Consider the following 22,508-nt stretch of genomic DNA (forward strand, 5'->3'; position numbering starts at 1 on the left):
GAAGAATTGAAGTACGAAGGTGGTGCTGAGTTGATAGATGCAGAAACAATTGTGCGATGGTGTAACTCTACGATGGGTCTAGGTAACCCAGGTAAGTCAATGGTTCATAGATATTTTTGGTTGATCACTGAATCTAACATTGAAAACTATCTAGATTGTTGTATAGTTGCAGGATCGAGTGACACGCATTCATTTATGAGTTCAAATTCAAGTTCGTTGGTAATTTATATGAGATATATGGTATGTTTTTTCTCTTCATGCATGTATTATTTGTGGAAAGAATGTGAATCACAAGAGTGGTTTGACAAATGGTCTTGTAGACCATTGGTTCCCATTGATACATATCAAATGCACAAAGCACTACAATTAAGCCAAATGGAGACATCAGTGAATTTTGACCATGTATCCGACCTAGTGGATTCAAGTAATTTTTTGAGTTAATTTTCTTGCAAGTATTCTTTTTGGTTCATTTTGTTGTACATCATACTTTATTTTTGGTATTAATCAACATTATAAAATGCAAGTCATGTGTATGCAGTTGTTCCAGAAGAGAACAATGAAGAAGGAACGAATTACTATTTGTGTCGTTGTGTTGAGCCAAAAAGAAAACTGACAACCACAATCATTGACAGAGAGGGTATTGAGTACCCAATAGGGTCTGTTGTCGTGATAGGAACATGGCTTAGGAGATACCCTATCAAGAATTTTGATGTTTGGTTGTTCAAGGACTTTGAAACACACATACATATTCTTCATTTCTCTAACCTTGTTGTTGCAACAAATATTCATTTGACGAAGTATCATGGTAGACCTCATAACAAGATTTTATGGAAAGTTCATGAATTTGACCACAAGGCAATACTTGACACAATACGGGTTAGAGTTGATCATAAAGGCTCACTTGATTGATTCTATGGTTCATAGTAGAATTATTTTGAGAATTTTGTATATATCATCGATGAATTGTTCTATATTCATTTTTTGTATATATAAATGCCCACGAGCTGATTTTTACATGTTTAGGGGCATAATTTTGTATATTTAAATGGCAATGAGCTGATTTGTACATATGTAGATGCCAAATTTTGTATATTAAAATGATGATGAGTTGAATCACACATATTGTAATGCCAAATTTTGTATAAAAGCCCATGAGATGATTTGCAAGATATTTTTTTGTATATTCAAATAGCCAAGAGTTGATTTGACCATATTTAGAGGCAAATTTTTGAATAACATGTGACAATATTTTGTGACTATTTTTTGTGTCTATGTTATGTGACTATGTTTTGAGTTAATGTGATGTGATAACACTAATACATTTGGGCTCAAATTCTGATGGAGGTTTCCGACAGACAAGGAGCATTGTGTGGAAATTTGATTTTTTTTTAAAAAAATGCCCGTGTTCGTTAGAATTTCGACGACCTCGAGCATTATATTAAAAAAAAAAAACACAACACATTTTCATTTTGAAAGCAAACCAAAGCCACTGCCCCCCCCGCCGGAGCGATCTCTGCATTGCAAGCAAGGTAAGGTTTTTGGCTTGCTTTTGTCCAGGTGAATTTTCTATCAAGGTATTGATTGTGGCAGCATTTGGAAGGACCTTTTCAAGATTTGATTTGATCGGCCATTTAAACTTGCTTTGCAATCCTTAACATGATCGGCCATATTAGGTTCCTTTGCAATTTTTCACTTGGGCAGATTTTGAATGTTTCTTTTGTGCAAGCAATTTGGTGTTTCCTCATTCTTTTGTGTAAAAAAATCTGTATTTTGATCTTCTTTGTTTGATGAGTTCACTATTATGAACTTGTTTAAGACAATCGGACCTCCTTTTTTTTCTTTTGTAGTTCGGTGTTTGCAATTTCAATTGCATCTGGATTTTGACTTTGTAGTATTCCTCAATTCAATCGATCATTTCCCTTTCATTGGTATCACAAGGTCTTGATGCTTTTTCTTATTCATTTGTATAAACAAATTTGCCCCTCATCATTCATTCACATTGCATCAAGTCGGTCTTAGGTTCTCCATTTGTATTACCTCATCCTTATGTGAACAAAACCTTCACTCCCAAATCGATGATTAAAGTTCCATTTGCATAAGGTGATTTGGAAGATCAAGTTTTACTTGTCTTCACTTGTACAAACAAATGAACTTGATCAGATTTTGATCACTCATTTGTTTTGCTCCGATCTTTAATCTTGATTTCTGGAGTTATCTCTCATTCTGCACCTGCACTGAATTAGACTGTTTGATGTTTGAAAAGAATGACCTATCCTCCCCTTCCTATCTTTTCATCCTTACTTCAATTCAGAACTTGGTAATTCTCATTAATGCCCAATCTTTCCTAAACTTGGTGTTGTTGTTGTTACATGTCTGATAATGTAATAGAATTCCTTCAAAATCTGCCTCTTTGCTTTTACCTACAAGACAAACAAGAAGATATCAAACATCATAAAGTACATATTATCTTTACCTATCCTTCATCTCTTATGTGCTCTGATCTTATATGATCAAATGATGTTTTTAGTTCTGACAGGTCATTCTCTTGGTCTATTTCACTGTGCCTTGATGCATTGATCAGAACATTAATTGCTTGGATGATGTTTTGAAAATGAACTAGAATGCCTTGTTTATATGGGCATTGGATGTTAGGGGCCTTTTTCACTCTATCCTTATTTAAGTGGCATGTCTTTATTCAAAGCCCAACTCCCTATCTTTCTTGGTGTCACACCTTGCATTATGCCTCATCGTGGCTTATGCTATGGATATTAGGGGTCAAGGGAATGGTGAGGTGGTTGTTTCTTTTTTTTAAAAATAAATAAATAATATGCCTAAAAATTCTTTTACCTTCTTTCAAAGATTAAGTTTTGACCAAACTAATTCTTAAATATACAAATGAAGAGTGTGGTTGGTTGGTGACTAATTACTCTTTTTAACACCATTTACAAGATCATGTCTAAATCAAGTGTCTCAAGAATTAAGCTACTATTAAGAAGATAGTTTGCCTAAAGCAAATGGGTTTCTTGGGTGGCTATTTATTGTAGATAACTTAGTTCCTTCATGAGAATCAATCAATTTGGAATATGTATAACTCACATTTGTGACATGTCACTAATGCAATTCTTTAGTACTTGTTTGAGTACTATCTCCTCTATTGTTTTCTATCCACTTTTGTGTCCTTCTTAGAACAAATAATAGATTAATGAGAAGGTGGAAAAGGTGGATTCACCTAAGAGGGAGTGGATTTTCCCAATAATATGTTAGATTCTCCCACGGATGGATGGACTATACACTTGAAAGGTAGATGATTAAGGATGATGACAAGGTGAATTTTCCTTAGAATGATAGGGTTGATTTTCCTAAGAACAAGTAGATTCATGTAAACTAAAGGATACAAATTTGGACAAAATAATGGAAGGAGACTAAAACTAGATAGATTCACCTAAATGGGAGTGTAGTCATCTAAGGATAGGAAAAATTCACCATTTGCATAAGAAAGATGGATAAGATAAATGATTTATGTGAAATAGATTCACCTAAGAGAAAGTAGATTCACATAGGGATAGGTGGATTTTCCTAAAGATGAAGGGATAAGACTTAACAAAAAGAGGACTTAGGATGATGACAAGAAGGATTCATTTAAGGATATGGCATATTCACCTAAGGGATATTGTATTCTCCCAAGAATATGGAAAAATTATTGAATGGTGGAATGACATACTAGATCAAGGAATGATACAAGGGTAGATTCACCTAAATATAGGGTAAATTCAGCTAAAAGGATACCCATGAGATTGTGGTACTGAGTACCTATCTATGGATGGTGTATTTGGATACAAGTATGATGAAACCATGCTTGTGTATGATGAAACAAAGTCCAGATCTCTATTATAGGTCCAACATAATCTCTATTATTTGAGACACCATTTTATTAGCATATCCAATTAGGGTAATTTATGGGTTTAATTATGGATCATGTTGTCTATTTCCATGCACTATTGAACTTATTTGGATGTATTGTGATTATTTTAATTTTGAAGTTATAAATAAATTATGTTTGTACCTTAGAAAGGGTAACTCCAATTGATGTTTGGGCAGTTTATTTGAAAGCTTATGGTGATTATTACCCTATGTTATGTAATGGAGTTATTTTTACACTAAGTAATTAACTAGAAAAATGAATTTGTATTGTTGTACAAGTATGATACAATACAAGTATGATGAAACCATGCTTGTGTGTTTACATGTTTGTGCATCCTATTGAGAACCAACCTCGCTATTGAGGAACTCAATAAATGTGGTGTTAAGTAGAAGAATGGAAAACTCAAGAAGCTATGGTGACATATTGTGGCTTTAGTAGGGATTATCTCTATTGACCACACCTTTCAAAGATAGTATCCCCTGATTCTCCTCATAGAATGGACCATTGGATGGCTCATAGTGGTATCCTATCCTACATTTATCTTGATGGCATTGCCGATAGTTGGCATGTGGTTCTTGGTACGGGTTTCCTCTTACCCTATTATCTTATTTATATCTTTGTTCCAACATGTGGAGATTGATTTTTGTCGTCCTATGATGATTTTCATGTTTGCATGTGTTTTGACATTATGCAAATAGATATGATGTCACACCATACTTATGATTTGATATAGTGTAGGTGATGGTTACATGTTGTTGATGATAGCGATTTGGGTTCAAAGACACAATTCCACACACACACACAAATATTTGAAGATGCATTTTATATTATTCCTTCTTAGTGGTGATTAGTGTTGGAAGATTTGCACACATGTAGAGAGGAACTCATGTTAGATACAATAGGTTGTGTTTGATAACATTTGAATGTGCCTCATGATGTATACATATAGCTTTGGTGTGTGACATGCATGCACATTTTTCCATAAGACACATTGCTATGTGACATGTGCCCTATGCATGTCTTCTTTGTGAGGCACATTGCTATGTGCAATGTGGCCCTAGGTGTGTCTTCTCTATGAGGTGTATTGCCATGATATGTTAGGATTTGTAGTGTGCATGCCACAAATGCATGCATGAGGGACTATTATTATAGTCATGTTTTTTGGGCATGTAGCCTAGGCATGTCTTCTCCATTAGGTACATGGCCATGCTGTGTGGGAGTTTTTGTGTTCATGCCACAAATGCACACATGAGGGACTATTATTGGAGTCATGATGAATCTTCACTCTATTTAGCCACAATTTCTAGTCATATAGTTATGTAATGTGCACTTTTAAGGATTGTGAAGTTTCCTTCAATTATTGATGATCTCTCATCTTTGTTAAATTGGCCAACAAGTTTATTTTATCTTGTTTGAATTAGTTTAATCATTATTGTGAGTTTTCTCTATTGTGTAGTTATCGTGGCTATGTTTGATTTGCTATTGGAATTGAACACATTTATTTGACTTATTATTGTTACTATTTTTTCTTTCTTTCAATATTTATGATCTTTGGTAGTTTAGTGAAACTCTTGCTATTTTTAAATGTTGCCTTCTTTGTTGTGATGTGATTCCTCACGAAGATCGACATAGATAACCTTGGATGAGTGTATATAAGGAATCAAACATTGGGAAAATTTGAGGACAGGGGTAAGTGTTTGTTGTATGGGTAGCTACGATCCACTTGTACATTCTTAGTGATTATTGATGGCTATGTCTTGGAGCTGGCTAATCCCATTAAACAAACAAGGGGGAAGTCATACATAATCGTATGGATCCTCCCTAGTTGTGTGTGGATTCAAGACGACCATCATTTCATATGGTTCTTGGTTACTTTGTGATAGATGGTGATTTAAAATACATATGTGATGGATTACATGCTTATGATGATACATGTGACATTTTTTGAACTTTGTGTTTATTTATGGAATGTGGTCTACTTATTAGCTATGTGATGGATGGTGATTTATGATACGTATGTGATGGATTACATGTTTATGATGATACATATGTGATTCTTATGATGCTCAATTACATATATGATGATACATATGTGATGCTTATGATGCTTATGATGCTTATGATGCTTATGATGCTTATGATACTGCAGTATTTATTGTTTATCAAATTACAAATGTAATGCTTATGATGCTCAATTGTTGGTGTAGGAACCTGAACCCCTTTGACGAGGATCCTGCATAGTCTCATGGATTTACAGGTATAAGTCAATACACCTTATAGAAATAATATATTTTTAAAAAATTACAAGAAAAACAAACTTCCTCAGTTTTTCAAACATCAACATTAGCAGTAAATCTAATACAGTTATCAACACTTGAGGCCCCAGTTGGACTTACTCAAATTTTAATCTCAACATCAACTTTATGGCTGACTTCTTCATCAATATTACCCTCATTTGCAAAATATCTCTCTCATTACCAACTAACTCTCTCATTTGATGGTGCACAGGTATCACCAAATAGGTATTTGTCAGATGTGTCTTCCTCGAGTGAGGGAAATGTAGGAATAGAAGAGGAAAGTGAGACATGTAGTAGATCTCAAATAGGGAGATCAACTAGAGGTCAAAACATTAGAAGAAAATTCAATAAACGCATGGAATTTTTTCTTGCTCAAGGGGGGTCATGTTCTTATGATGATGAGACCAAAGGCGACGTTGAGGTGCCCTTGAGGTACAAACATCTACTAAAACAATGTGTACCCAAGGAACTTCCTCCAATAAACACTGATTTTTGTGTTAATGAGAGGATATATCGCATAGCACCTTCGTCGTTACATGGTTTGGGCCTATTTTCCATGGATAGCATAAAGGTCTGTTACAACAAAGTTGCTGAATTGATGGAGTTTGTTGGACCTTGTTACAATTATAATGATTGGATGCAGATTGTTCGATATAAAAAAATTATGCGTAGGTATGCACTGTCAGCCAATTATATACAACAAAAAGATAATGATCAAAGTAAATGAGTGGCTGTATACATTGATGGAAGGCCAAAAGCAATAGGGAATATTGCAGGTTTTATAAATAGTACATGACCTGGGTCAACTAATAAGCAACCCAATTGCATATTTGAGGCACGTGAGGGAAATTGTGTGTTTGTATGTGCGATAAAATCAATAAGTGTAGGGGAAGAGCTGCTAATCGATAACAATTTGAATCATATAGATACAAACAAAGTTACTATCATGGGGGTGGTACGTACTATATATATACCATTTAAGCCAACTTCCAATTAATGAATCCAATAAACCATTGTATTATTAAGTTTTTTTGCTAAGTCTATTGGTTTCATTTCGCTAACGTTTTTATATTTTTTCTTTGTCACAGGGCCACATGGATCCACCACATAACACAGATAGGGGTGTAGGTCCCGACACTTCTACGGAGCAGGTAAACCTCATTGTAATTGTACAAATTAGATAGAATCAAACTGTTACATTATGATCTTTTCTTGAGTGTTTTGAAGTAATTTTGATAGTGTTAATTATATTCTTGTCATAGACGGATGTTCGGGATAAGGGAAAGGAACCTGCAGTACCTCAGCACCTCCATAGGGATGTGGGGCACTCGACAGTGTTATGCGCTGATGACATCGCACTTAACGCAAACCCTATGCAATTTGTACAAAAGAATATTAGAAAAATTAGGCAAGAGATTCTTGATTTGGCAACCATAAGTCCTCAGACTGATGAGATAACAAAGAGGGTGCAACTATTGTTGACGACAATGGAAAACTTGCAAGTAAGCAATAATGAAAGCTTTAATCATAACAAAAGTTCAATAATGGTTTATATTTTTATCTCTTTTATGTCATTAACTAAAATATGTATGTGTTGTTTTTACAGAAATTTATAGGGCCTCATCATCCTGGTGGCAATGATCAGGGTATTGTGAGTAGTTCAGGTGATGACCATGTTCTATATATTAAAACCACTCCTTTGGACTTGTGAACTTGTTTTTTTAATGTTTTAGATATTTGATGTATTACTCTTCAGGTACTGACATGGGTCCGAGGTTGAGCCCAACTGTATTGCCGACTGCAATGTCGACAACACATAGCATGCAGACATCGTCTGTTGCACCGGTTTGTGTTGACCCGCCCACTAGTGGTAGATCTCTCATTTTCTCTCTCTTTCGTTATGTGTTTATTACCCTTGAAGTGTTCTTTCTTGGAGGCATTTCATAGTGGATTCATTTACTGTGGCAGGAGATGAACATGAGGATGCGCCAGAGGCGAGTACTGCTGATAACATACCATCATTTCCTGGATCTTCTCGTATTGCTAGTACGGGAATGTTGCAGGACACATTGGTCATGAGTGACGAAGAATTGATTCCCTTGAAGATACAAAAGGTTCCAAGTACTTTAAAAATATTATTATATATAGTCTAATTGTAATTTACTTACTGATCACTCATTTTGGACTAATGATCCCATGTTTTTTTTGTAGGAAATGATATTTTTTATAAAAATCTTAATGACATTTCATTGCAGATATTTGGGCCCACCATACATAAAAGGTGGAACATCATACATGAACTAACCCTTATCCACTATTTTGATTTCATATCATTGCTAGAATAGTTTTCCTTTTATCCATTTCTTGAACTATATCAAAGGTAGCTTCAGTTTCTTTCTAAATCTAACAGGTTTGTTTTTGCTTTAAAGGTGGAATGACCAAGAAAAAAAGTTAAAAGATGAACTCACAAACCGTATGGTAGGGTTGTTTGGAAATGACACATTCGACAAGACTAAGCTCCTGGAAAAAGCTGGCACATATCTGAAGTATGTGAGGGACCAATACAGGACACATTTAGAGAAGAACGTAAAGTATGAGCATCCCCCCATGATTCCAGAGAGGGAGTGGAAGGACCTGATTTTAGATGCAAAGGAGAGAATTGAAAGGAAAAAAGGAAATACACCACCAGATGCCAGAAGAAGGTATGTGATACTATTAAGAATGTGAATATGTACTAATTATTCATTATATTTATATAATCTAACATATTTCAAACTTTTCATAGATTGAGTGACACGTCAAAGGCAACCAAGGCAAGACAAGAAAAGCATGGGCAACACAAACTCGGCTCTGGTGGTTATATGAAACTTGCCGCACGAATTGTAAGAATCAGTAAATTAAGTATCACATCAAAATATTTATAAATTGTAAACAATTTTTTTTTGATCAAACAATACAAGCAAAATTCACAATACTAAGAAAAAATGCAGGGCTCTGAATTCAATAGAGTGCCCACGGAAGATGACAAGAGAATTGGCTACCAGCAAGGCTATATAGCCGTGGCTAAACGGCTACGAGAATTGAGTGGGCAAACATGAGATTCTGATGCATCTGTCACAACGGTAATTAAGCTAAATGAAAATTATTTCAAATTGAATACTGAACCAATAATCTATTTGATGTTAAGTTTCAACATAAAGTGACTATATTTTTTTTAAATAAGCAAGCAATGATAACACTGCATGTGACATTGCAATGCAGCATGATAATCGTGGAACAGAACCTGTACATGAAGGTCCGGATGTGCATCCTAGTAGTGGAGGTATTCATTTTCTATTCAATTTTTTTTATGTAATTATTAATACAATTAAACATCTTAAATTAAAAATTAGTGTAGTAATTAATGTAACCTTTATTGTTAATATTTTAGAGCATGTAGTCGGTGGTGACCAAGTGGAGCATGATCCAGGTAGACAACATCAGGAACATGATGTTCCCCAATCAGGTAAAGAGCACCACTGTTATTCCTTTAAACAAATTTAATTGCAATTGGTGTATTGATTAATGTAACGTTTCATATTTCAACTCTAGAGGATCTAGAGGGTGCTCAGCATGTCAAGGTTGAGGCTAGACAAAATGATGTGGAAGATGATGTGGCCCCATCAGGTAAAGAGTGTAATGGTTGTGTTCTTTAAATTAATGAAATACTTGTAACAATAATAAAAAAATGTTTTGAATTTAACCCAATTCTTTGTTATTGTAGAGGACCCCCCTTTGGTTCAGCATCCTCGTCCTTTGTATAGGACTAGGCATACATCAAGAGCATGAAAAGAGGGCATAACATCCGTAGATGGGGGAAATGATGGAGAAACCTATGTTCCACTTAGTCTTTTCATAGCTTCAAAAAAAAAACAAAGAAAGAAATGATTGTAATCTACCTTATTTGATAATGACTGATTTTTATGTGTAATGAATGTAATTATGTGCTAATGAATGTTCATGAATGATATGTGTTGATGATTATTGATGAATGTTGTGTTTTAATGAAAGTTAATGAATTTTATGTGTTAATGAATGTTATGTGATAATGAATGAATGTTATATTTTAATAATGGATGAAAGAATGAATGAAAGAATGAATGAATGTTAGATGTTAACGGGGAATTTAGAGTGATGTCAGGGGGGGGGGGGGAGGGGCCAAATGAGCTTCCACCTTCACGTGGTTGGCCCTGTTAAGTAGAGAATATTAAACTATTCTCGAAACAAAGCGAAGCTCAATTATAAGATGTGAAATGTTTGAAAGGTGAGAGTCCACAAATAGATGTGAAATGTTTAAGTAGGCCTCCCAATGAAGTGGATCTCATAGACACGAAGAATCCTATATAGAGAATCATTGAGAGCCCTTGAAGAAGCAAATTTGAACTTCGATGAAGCAATACATGATGGAGGAATATCTTGCAAGAGGAAATCAAAGTCATTATGGTGTCATCTAGATCTGAAATGTGGTCTACTTTTCAAAAAAGTAAAGATGCTTGATATGAATGTGTCCTAGTGGGGTGAATCTAGAAGACATATAATCCTATTGCAAAGAATCATGGAAAGTTCTAGAAGAAGCAACTTTTAATTCTGAAGTAGCAACGTGTACAAGAGATGTTCTCATTTGTAGATGGAGTATCAAGAGGAGGATCACTAGTCCATGGACCATGTCATTGTTGTTAAATACCTGAGACTACACTTAGGCCTGTTGTTTCTTGATTCTTCATTGGACTATGGTTTCTTTGATAGTTCTTTGTAGCTTTATCTTTGAATGGTCACTGTCTTATTTGTAGCTTTGTATTTCCTTTATGGTGGCAGACCTCATGCAATGTTTTCACCTTTAAAACCAACACTAAACCTTTCAACAACCATCTTCATAGATAGTTTGATATCAAATTGTGATACAACATTAATCATTTCACCTCTGTTATCAATTATATTTTTACATGCTTAGTGTCCATGCCTTCATTATGCTTGAGTTGGTGACAGCTTCAACTTTATTACTGTCAAATCTGCTTCATGATGTCTTGTATGCATATGACATAATGCTAACCTATTTATCAGTGCTATAGACTTTTCACTTTGTGTCATGGCATCCTTTTATCTTTCATCAAGATTTGGTGGTGAAGAAAATAATTATGACACAAAATACCTATGACCTTGCACTATGAACTGCCCTTGCACATCTTCTAGAACTTCATGGGCTATGGAAATACTATGATTTTGACCTTTCACGACCTTTTGATTCTTTTTTGGGCTGCTAGATGGTTGTCTCTGATCTGACTGTAGACCTTGGTGCTTCATATTTATTGTTCTCTCTTGAAAAGACTCAGATTAGGACCTCTATTCATGCTTTGAAAGTGATACTTGATGCTGTCATCTCCATATCATGGCCATTGTCATTCATCAAATCTCATATATTGCTGCTCTCAGTGTTATACCTATCAGTTATCCATGTTGAAGACTCTCACACACCTTCTAACACTATCTTAGACTTGGCTTTTGCTATTTAATACAACATAAGACTGTAATGAGGCTGCTGTGTCATTGATTTGACAATTTCTAATGTTTGGTAGATGTCTTTGATGCTCTCAAATTGTTCTTGAAGCTTATATGGCTTGGTTCTGATCCTTATAAGCTTTTAGACTGATTTAGGCACTATGATCTCACTGCAAATTTATCATTTATTGGTTGTTCTTTTGTTGATAGTGACGTTTATCACTACTTTCATCTGAGGCAATCACTTCTTGATAGTCAAAAGGTTGCCCATCAATTAGTTTTCATTGTCTTTAGCTTCTTGAGACCTCTTATTTATTGATAGAGAAACACAATATATTCTTCAAATCAATCAAACCTACTCAATGTAACCCTATAACTTGTAATTTTCTGTTGTGATTGTCTTTGTGTTTTGAACCATAAAAAAACTCTTATCATTGTCTTTTTAATTCAAAACCCTTCTTCATTACAAGCTCTAAGTAATCTATTCCTTGCTATACTTATGATTATCTATTAATACTATTCAAGAATTGGGGAAAACCTAGACACTATTATCAATGTCTAAACCTTCGAACAGACTACTCTACTAGTCCTTACTGTCATTGTTATTTTGGTGGAGGCTGGACTATACTTCATTTGAAACAAACAAACCATCCATACAAATCATGCTTTCTCAAAAATGTGAAATCCTAGACTAGAGTAAAGAAGATAGCTAGCCCAGACATGAAATGCTTTGAATGTTCCAGACACGTAGCTACTCTTTGTTAGAATTTCCCTTCTAATTTTGCAACATGTCATGGTTCTCCTTCTACGTGGCTATCATACTGCACCTTCGACTAGAGCTTACCAAACTAAATACTAGGGTTTTCTCCCATCAAAAGTGGAGTCCTCTACCAATGAACTCAAGATCCTCATCTTTACCACAGGTTTATCTTGAATTTTGATTGACCTTAGTTAGAATGGGCATTGAATAGTCTAAGAGTTAAACTCAAACTTCAACTCATGAATTATAAGGCCATGCAAGTTTTTATTTCTCTTTTGATGAGAGAGGGTGAGAGGAAGAGATAATGACTTGGAGAGGGTAGAGAAAGAGAAGTAGAGACCTAGAGAGGGGAGAGAGAAGAGAGATAGGGGAGAGAGAAGAGAGATAGTAGAGAGGGATATAGAAGAGAGATAGTAGAGAGGGATAGAGAAGAGAGATAGAAGAGAGATACCAATGTCAATCTTTTTCTATAATTTTTTTTTTCCAAAAAATCGGCCTACCATCGAAATTCCGACATTAAAGGGTAAAAATTCTGACAGAGGAGTGTCGTCGGATGCACAACATCCTCATTGGAACTCTCCTAGAGGCCGTCGTAATTCTGACACAAAAGGGTTAAAATTATGACAGCCTCCAAGAGAGTTCTGACGAGGATACCGTGCATCCGACGACACTTCTCTGTCAGAATTTTTACCCTTTGATGTCAGAATTCTGAAGGTAGGCCGAGATCGTGACGGTATTCTTTCAGTGTATGAGCATCCATGGTGGCCGTCAGAAAGGTTGGAGCGGATGTCGGAATTGCGACGACCACAAGGATAGTCGGAACTTCTGACAAAAAGTTTTCGATGGCTATTTTTGTCAGTAGTGCAACAAAATGGCATCGGAATGATGACAATTTGCCATCAAAATTTTGACCCGAATGTACTAGTGTAAGTTCAATCATGAGCATTCTTGATTCTTGTATAATCATGGAGAATTATTTGAATTATTATGGGGTCATAGGGTCATAGATTGAGTAGAGATCACGTCGGTAGGGTATGATTCTCAACATTTTGGTGCTTTGGGATGCATGAGAGGAGCATGCCTAGCATAAACTTGCCCACCTAGATGTGCTTGTGATGCCGGTTTGTGCACACGACGAACCCAATCAATTCTAGCAAATCCTGCAACTTTGCAATGCATGCAACTAACAGTTTTTGCTGCAGGCAAAAAATAATACCAATTGAAAATGGTTCCGATTCATCAAAAATCAAGATAGTAAATTGTAGAGGATCCTCACACGACCTCACAAGTTCAAACAGATTGATCATATGTGTCCGGGATTAGAAGAAATAGTCTGTCAAAGTTTGACAATTTTTTGGACTCAGGGTACTTGAGAGATTGCGTCGGTAGGGTATGACTCGCGACGTTCCGGTGCTTTGGGATGCAAGAGGGGAGCATGCCTAGTGTAAAAATTCCCACCTAGATGCGCTCGTGACGTCAGATTGTGCACAAGATGAACCGAACCAATTCTAGCCAATCTTGCAACTTTGCATTGCATGCAACTGACGATTTTTGCAGCAGGCAAAAAAATGCTATGAATTGAAAATGGCTCCAAGTCATAAAAAAAAAAGATAGGAAATTATAGAGGAGCCTCACGCAACCCCATAGGTTCAAACAAATCGATCATATGTGCCCTGGATTGGAAGAAATAGTCCGTCAAAGTTTGACAATTTTTTGGACTCAGGGCACCAGAGAGATCGCGTCAGTAGGGTATGACTCTCAACATTCTCGTGCTTTGGGATGCACTATAGGAGCATGCTTAGCGTAAAAATTCCCACCCGAATGCGCTCATGATGTCAGTTTGTACACACGATGAACCGAACCATTTCTAGCCAATCTTGTAACTTTGCATTGCATGCAACTGACAATTTTTGCAGTAGGCAAAAAAATGCTACCAATTGAAAATGGCTCTAAGACATCAAAAACCAAGATAGGCCACTGTAGAGGAGCCTCACATGACCCCAGAGGTTCAAACAGATAGATCATATGTGTCCTGGATTGGAAGAAATAGTCTGTCAAAGTTTGACAATTTTTGGACTTAGGGCACTTGAGAGATCGCGTCGGTAGGGTATGACTCTCAATGTTTCGACGCTTTGGGATGCACAAGAGGAGAATGCCTAGCGTAAAATTTCCCACTTGGACACACTCGTGATGTCGGTTTGTGCACATGACGAACTGAATCAATTCTAGCCAATCCTGCAACTTTGCATTGCATGCAACTGACAGTTTTTGCAGCAGGCAAACAAATGCTACCAATTGAAAATGGCTTTGAGTCGTCAAAAAGAGATAGGCCATTGTAGAGGAGTCTCATGTGACCCCATAGGTTCAAATAGATTGATCATATGTGTCCTGGATTGGAAGAAATAGTTTGTCAAAGTTTGTCAATTTTTTGGACTCAAGGCACTTAAGAGATCGCGTCGGTAGGGTATGACTCGACATTTTGACGCTTTAGGATGCATGAGAGGATCATTCCTAGCATAAACCTACCCACCCGGATGCCCTCATGATGTTGGTTTGTGCACATGACAAACCAAATCAATTCTAGTCAATCCTGCAACTTTGCATTGCATGCAACTGACAATTTTTGGAGTAGGCAAAAAAATGCTACCAATTGAAAATGGCTCTATGTTTTCAAAAAATGAGATAGGCCATTGTAGAGGATCCTCAAGTGATCCCACATGTTCAAACGGATCGGTCATATGTGTCCTGGATTGGAAGAAATAGTCTGTCAAAGTTTGACAATTTTTTGGACTCAGGGCACTTGAGAGATCGTGTCAGTAGGGTATGACTCTAGACATTCCGATGCTTTGGAATGCATGAGAGGAGAATTCCTACTATAAACCTACCCACCTAAATGCGCTCATGACATCGGTTTGTGCACACGACAAACCAAATCAATTCTATCCAATCCTGCAATTGACGGTTTTTGCAGCAAGCGAAAAAATGCTACGAATTGAAAATGGCTCTGAGGCATCAAAAACTGAGATAGGCCATTATAGAGGAGCCTCACACGATGCCACATGTTCAAACGGATCAATTATATGTGTCCTCGATTGGAAGAAATAGTCCGTCAAAGTTTGACAATTTTTTGGACTCAAGGCACTTGAGAGATCATGTCGATAGGGTATGACTCTCGACGTTCCGATGTTTTGGTATGCATGAGAGGAGCATCTCTAGTATAAACCTACCCACCCAGATGCACTTGTAACATTGGTTTGTGCATGCAACAACCAAAATTTCACCATAGCGAGCGTGAGGGTGCTCTCGCACCAAACACATATTGTTGTTTATATTCATATTGTCAATTTTTGTTGTTTATATTCATATTGTTGATTACATAGGAAAATATTCATTTAAATTTATAAAAGGGCAGCCACCAAATACATTGAATACACAATAATGAATTGAATACAAGGAGTTTTGTAGGGTTATTTCAACATTTTACAAATTTTATTAAATCATATTCCACTGTATTGGGAATATTTACTCTGTTTGTTGGATTGATAGAAGTTCCTTTTTTTCGAAGCGAAATGAGGTATGTAAACAAATGATCAATTAACTTTATAAAAGGACAACCACGATATAATGAATACAAAATAATGAACTCAGTACACATTTATTGGATTGAATATCAACATTTGTATATATCAAAAAAATGGCATGTCTGCCAAGTCAATACAAGTATTACAAAATGTGGCATATGCCATGTCCAAATCGATATACAATAAAAATGTAGAATATATCTACATGTATTGTTCATTCTATGACCAAAACTAACACTATATAATCCTAAACTTGTGGTGGATCACCAAAATCAAGCCTCTTCGATGCAGTATGTAGCTCTGTAAATGGCTCCAAAACCACAATTCAAAAGCCAAGTTAGAATTCTTTTGTAGAAAATAGTTCACAATTAACAACATAACTATGCATTTAACTATAATTCATTTTCAATTGAAATGTAGATTACATCATTGACTAATCTAGGAGCTGATGTCTTCGCTCTCCTCTCCTTGTCACTCTTAGGAGTTTTCTTGAAGACATACTTAAAGGATCCACGTTATGGCCATACCGCGAAGGGGTCTATTGTACATTAAATATACAATTAATACAATGTACTAACATAAATATATCAAAAACATGTAAAAGCTATAATATAGAGAACAATGACGTACCCATGCCTAAGATGCTTCTCCAATGGACTGAGGATGGCTCACCATCGATGGAGAAACTATCGCTATTACCTATACAAAAAATGATGAAAGATTAAATACAATTAATATAATGATAATTATTGTAGGTTAAAAACACTTAATGTAATATATCAAACAAAAGTGTACTGGATCCTGAGATGCTTCTCCAGTGTACAGAGGAGGGCTTGCCATTGATGAAACAACTATGGATATTTCTTGTATGAAAAAATTATAAGATTATAATATATCACAAATTCACATGTACACGTGCATATAATCATTAAATCAAGAAAATAAAGTAGAGATACATACCTTCGCCCTCTCTTGATCCACGGGCGAATCAGGTGCATTCAACAAATCCACATAGCTCAATGGCCATTGTACATGTAAAATAGACAAAAAATACTAATCAATGTACAAACCCCAACTAATGCTTTATTTCAACATTTTCAAACAATTGTACAAATTAAAATGTGTTCAATTACCTTCTTCCCACGTTTTGGTGTCTTCGAGGAATTTTCTTTCTTAGGACGAGGCCTAGACATGGAGGGGGTACCCTAAAAAAAAAAAATTAACATGAGATATCAGTACAGATAATATATTAAACATAATGTAAAAAATCTAAAATGAAATGACTTGCATATTCCATCAAAACAAAACATAAAAAGGGTTGTACAAAATATGATACTGTATAGCCTTGTAGGCCAAAATCGATCACTGAGAGCGTGATGTCATAAATTTGGGACATTTGGTCCCCTGTCAACACCTATAAACAAAAAATTGGACCAAGCATTAAAGATAGTTAGTATATCTTGCAATGTTTTTGAATTAAAAGTGTACTATTCTATTTTAACATGTTACAAAATTTATACCTCAGCCAGCGAAGTTGCCGCTGTAGGAACTGGGGAGGAGTATGGGATGCCGCTGCTACATCCTTAAATGCATATTATTTATCTCAATTTAAATCAGTATAAATGAAAATCCATTTATGTAATTACAAATTTAAAGTGACTGATAAATAAAATGCTATGAATTCAAATCAACACACTTGTGTCTATCGTTGATGGGCAAACACCATGTCCATCAACTCATCTGTCAGCACAAAACCCTTAGTCGTACAGGCCTGACATCTACTCCCGTAAATCATGCACGAATAAGATGTGGATCCATCTGCACCAGCCGCATCATCTATCCCCAAGCAACTGACACACATATGTTGAATAGGCTCTTTGTCGCCACTTGGAGCAACTAATGGCTCATCATCCAGTACAATAGGGTACATGCTAACGATGTCCCATGCTAGATGATGACACCAGTCAATGTTGTGGATACCTGAAGAGTCTATAGCTCCATCGACTCTTTCAGCTCTACTAGGACAACTTGATGCACCTTGGGTTTGGGTGCTAGGGGGCGATGACTCTCTAGGGCTACTCGCCTATGAGCTCTAGGTCTATCTTGGGCAGAGCCACCACCTCTACCATGGAACTCTCTCATGTCAAAATAGTTTGGCCGCACATTGAGCACAAACTCACAGTATACTTTTCTCAAAAAATACAATGGCACCTCATAATTATTACAAGGTGGATCATCAAAGACCATCCACCACCTCTGCCAAAAAAGATTTTTCATTTGTACATTGGTACACCAATGTATGGGAAACCTCTTTGCATTAAGAGGTAATGACTGACCAATTTTAGGATCAACAAAAAGGGCACATATTTGTTGTTTACTAATATTTTTGTTTTTGACTCCCTCGTATGATAACCCATCAACATAGTATTAACGACACCTATCCCTAAAGTTTCCCCATTTTGTAATTTGTGTGGAAACAACTGTGGTACCACTAGCTAATATTTCTAGGCTAGTGGTGAGGGATTTATGATGCTCAAGTTTGGATGTTTTCAATTTATCAATTAGTCTATTGATTTTAGACGTATTTTGCCCTAATTGATTAATTAATTTATCCTGTGTTTCAGGTGTGTGGTCAAAAGGAGGAATTGGGGGTGTATCTTGTGGGTTTCCAGGAGGTGCATTTTGTTGTGGATTATCAGAATCTAGTTTTTGAAACAAAAAATTAAAAAACCTAATAAAAATTAATGAAATTAAATTAAAAATGTAAAACAAATTGAACAAACAAGAAAGAAAGACAAAAATTAACTAAAACTAACATTGATCCATAGTGTCTGGAGGAGAAATGAGGCACCTCATTCACAGTTTGGAGGAGAAATGAGGCACCCCGTTTGCGGTTTGGCGGAGAAAATGGGGAAAAAACGTGATTGTCACGAGAAAATAAGACCCAGTTTTTTTTAAAAAACTTTTTTTGACAGGTATTGTGTACATGGTCCTTTAGGGCTTACTAGCATGTATGCACTCATTTTACTATAAGGAGCACGTACATGCTCATTTTCCTAAAGGTAGCGCGTATGCGCTCCTTTTCCTAAAAGTAGCGCATATGCGCTACCTTTTCTAAGCTCGGGAGCAATGGACCTGAGCACGTACGTGGTGATTTCAAGTTTTATAATCGCGTATGCATTGCTTATTTTTCCATGTTTTTTTGGGTGGTGTCCACTTTTTTGACCACCATCTATTTTTGCTCTTTACTATTTTTTGAGCATCTGCAATATTTCTACATAATTCAAGGACAATTAGCATATCACATGGATATTGGGGAAACTTATGAGGGGCAATAATGCATCTTGCAACCACCTAAATGTAGGTAATTTTTTTGAATTGAGTAAAGTAGCTACCAAAATGATGAATCTTCTTTGCAGCCTCTAGTAATAGCCTTTTGTTGAAATATCCCTCAATAGACCTTATCACTCCAAATAGGTAGAAGTCATTTATAGTATAGTGACTCTTCCTACTTATTTCAAGATACAATTGAGGATAAATATTATAAACATGTGAATTTGGGTCTATAAGAGACCCTTCTTTTCTCAGTATTGGATTAGTGGAGTGTGCAACAAGTAAATAGACAATATAGGAGGTCATATAGAACTTGGGGTCCTTCTTCAATCTTAGTAATTGTTCATCCAGGTTGCCACTTATCATCCTCCCCTAGTTTGTGATTTGTTTTTTTGCGAGGATGATATTTATGAACAACAACTTCCATTGGTGGACTTCCTTTGCATTTGACAACCCTACCACCCTTCCAAGGAGAGTGATATAGTCTCTTGCGTCAATGTGCAAATATGATCGATGGATGATTTTTATTTGTTTGAGATGAATTTGCTTGTTATTCTTCTCCATCAAGTTCTTATTTATATATTGCATGGAATCCCTTTTGGTATTATAGTATTGTTTCCCATGAGAAACTCTCACTCTAGCATAGGTGTCATGCTTTTGCACATGGAGTGCATCTTCAATGGCATCAGGTGAAATATATAGGATTACATCTCCCAAATGAGTATAAACTCTTCATTGATATGAATTATATTTTGATGAACATGCCATAATCAAGTCTAGAGATTGGAGTGCCATGGGAAAGCCAACTACGTGCACCACTCTCGATCTAACCAGTGAACTGGCCCATATAGTTCTTTCGGCTAAGGTGACCATTATTTGTAGGAAGTTTTTGAAGCCTATGTGGCCAATATCTGTATTAGTAATTTCTTGATTCATAAAATGCAACATTGTTGGCATTAGGTAGCCATTGATTTTATCCTTCATTGTAATGACCCTTTGTTGCAACATCACCAAATTTGCACTAAAAAACAACACGGATTAAGAGCTTTATTAAACCAAGAAAATAAATCTAATCTGATGAAAACATCTTATTAAGGCAAAAACCAATTAAGCAAAGCATTAAAACAATCTAAAAAACTTGCCTTGAGTTATTCAAAGAAATATGCAAATTTTGAGGGTCTAGGGTAGCAACATCCCTTATCCCCATGTTGAAGTGCTTGAAATACCTTTGGAGGTTGGGGATATTGCTTCCTCTGATCTCACTATTAGAGTGGGCAACAAATGAGTTGGAGATCGGGGATGGAAATACCCTTGATCCCTATCATTATGTTTTGCATGGCTATAGGTTTTAGGGATGTAATATCCTCGATCCCCAATATGGATCAAAGCCCAAAAGATTATAAGTTCAAAATATGAGTTTGAGGATGCAAGGAAATCACATCTCTAATCCTCAATTAGGGAATCACTTTAAGTCATTCAATTGCCTCACACATGACAATATAGATTTTACCCATGGCAATAAAAAACCACAAAAATCAACCCTACACTACAACTAATGCAATTAGAACTAAGCAGAGAAAAACCAAACTAAGTATAGAGGCACACATTGGCTAATTGGCCCCATGGAGAAAACAAGAGGGCTCAAAACAAATGCATAAACAATCTAGTGGAGGGATAAATCTCCAAACATGGTCTAAACCACACAACCAATCAAAAAAATGAAGGCCAAACAGAACAATAGAAAGAGGAAAAAAGAAAATAGAGAAAAAAGAGAAGAAAAAAGAGAGAAACCCTACATAGGCAAATAATCAACACCACAAAAAAACTAAGAATCTCCTAAACACCCACTTCACCTCTTCACAAAAATACTCAAAATATCTCTAAAATCATCCTATATGCACAACAAAAAGTGGGCAAATGAATGGGGTTCGAGATTATACAGGCCTAATAGGCCACATTAAATGCATGCATGGTAGGTGAAAGTGTTAGAGATCAAAGGTAGCAACATGATTGATTGGCGATCCCTTCCTAGGATGCATTTGGGGTTGGGGGTATTGCTAAACCTGATCCCTAAAGTGGGAATCAACCAACATAGACACACCTTAGGGTTTGGAGGTCAGGGATCTTGATCCTAAAAAGGGAAGGGGAACCTCTCATTCCCAATACTTGCAAGCTTGAAAGGGAAAAAAGGAAAGAAAAAAGAAAGAAAGAAAGAAAGAAAGAAAGAAAAGAGATAAAGAAGGGGGAGAGAAACAAAAACAAGAAAGGAAAGACAATAGAAGGAAAGAAAAATAGGACAAGAGAACCAAAAAAAGGTGGGGTCCCTATTTTCTCAAATGAGAAAACAGGGTGTGATTTGTGGAGGCACAACACTAACCCTAGACCTAACTCGAATCACATTAACCCTTAACCAATTTTAGCCTTAATCCTGCATCTAATATGATCCTAACCCTATCACTCAAAAAAATTGAAACCTAACAGTAAACCAAATTGGACCCAAATCTTGAACCATATTAAAGCATACACAACCAAATTCAACTCTAATCCTAAATTAATTGAATTGTAACCCTAATGTTAATTGAAATTGAACCCTAACCCTACACCAAATTGAATTTTAATCCCAGCCTTCAATGAAAGAACCCTAATATTAATCATGATTAAACATTAAATAAAAATGGACCCTTACCTTAACTCTAAACAAAAATCTAGATATAACCATAACCTAATACTTATCCAAATTGAATCCTAATACTCAACCTTATTGAACATTAAATTTAATTTTAGTCTAAGACCAAAGCTAAACCTGATGTAGGAGCATTTGGGCATACCAACAATTGACATTATCACTCAAAAACATTTTCAACTTTTGTTTCTAGTTTTGGTTTGGTTTGGTGGTCATCAACATATCTCCTTCAGGTTTGTATAGAAGTTTAGCTATGACTATGGAGGTTGAAAGGTAATGTTTCAAATATAGATTTGGTTAATGAGTATCTTAGGAATTTTGTCAAGATGTTAGAGATGCAACTACCCTAGTAAATATGTATGTGAAATACAAAAGTATAGATGAGGTCCATGAATCC

The sequence above is a fragment of the Cryptomeria japonica genome, chromosome 8, assembly GCF_030272615.1.
Source record: "Cryptomeria japonica chromosome 8, Sugi_1.0, whole genome shotgun sequence".
In the NCBI taxonomy this organism is placed as follows: domain Eukaryota; kingdom Viridiplantae; phylum Streptophyta; class Pinopsida; order Cupressales; family Cupressaceae; genus Cryptomeria; species Cryptomeria japonica.